Genomic DNA, 1,125 nt, shown 5'->3' with positions numbered 1-1,125 from the left:
CCTAGTGTTGATATTATCAGTGAACTGTAATTTTCAATTTTCTTTCCTCAACCTTTAAGACATTGTGATTTAAATAATATCAACAAAATTTCTGTGAAAAACCGAAACCGGAACGAAACCGAAACCAAAACCGAAATAAATTTTGAAGAACGAAACCAAAACCGAAACCTAAACATTTGGCAAAACCGAAACCCACACCGGAACGTTATTTTGAATCGGTTTCATTCTTTGATTCATATTTTGACTTTGATGGTACTTTGCGAACCCTCTTAGGGCCGGTTACTCAAAGTCTGGTTAACACTAATCACCGGTTAAACATAGGTATCGACGTTACCGACTCCCTGTTGTATGCATGGAGTCAAAGACGTCGATAACGATGTTTAACCGCAAATTAGTGTTAACCAGACATTGAGTAACCGGCCCTTAATATATTTTTTTGGCGTTTCAAGTTTACGACATACAACAATACGACGCTTACGACCCCGTTCTGAATACCACAATTTTGTTCGGAGTTGAATTTCTCTACATATACAACACGATAGTATACGATACTGTCGAAAATATCGATAGCAGTTTTCAAACTATCGAAACTATCAAATGGTGTTACTATCGGTAGTTTTGCTGCTCTACAAACAAACAGCCGACAAGTAAGCGCAAATGTGTATTGCCATACGTTTTAAAAGTAAATACACCACAATTAAGGGTAGCTGCGGCCAAGGCAAAAGGAGTTATGAGTAAATTTGTAAATGTATATCGATGTACATGTATCGAAAATATGGAATAAAAAATCGCGCGATTTTTTATTACAAATTTTCACTTGCGGCGCTTTTTTTTATAAAATCGATACTTCGATAAATAATCAAAATTTAAAATGTATGTATCGAAAATTTCGAATAAAAAATTTTTTAATAATAACTATAAGACTCCGGCAGCTAAAAACTATGGCGCGTATTCATAGTCCAGCAACTAAGTCGAAACTAACAAAGTTGCTACTTAAATTTAAGTACCAACTTAAAATTTACTTCTATTCATAGTCGCATTTCAGACTTCTACTAAGTAGTTTCGACTTAGTTTACGATATAGCAAAACGAGTGTGAAAATGTATCGATTTTTCTTTACGATATT

Source organism: Rhagoletis zephyria, unplaced genomic scaffold (genome assembly GCF_001687245.7).
Source record: "Rhagoletis zephyria isolate East Lansing unplaced genomic scaffold, Rhagoletis_zephyria_1.1 Rzeph_scaffold_00569, whole genome shotgun sequence".
Classification (NCBI taxonomy): domain Eukaryota; kingdom Metazoa; phylum Arthropoda; class Insecta; order Diptera; family Tephritidae; genus Rhagoletis; species Rhagoletis zephyria.
The sequence above is the reverse complement of the archived record's forward strand: the minus strand, read 5'-3'. Positions refer to the sequence as shown.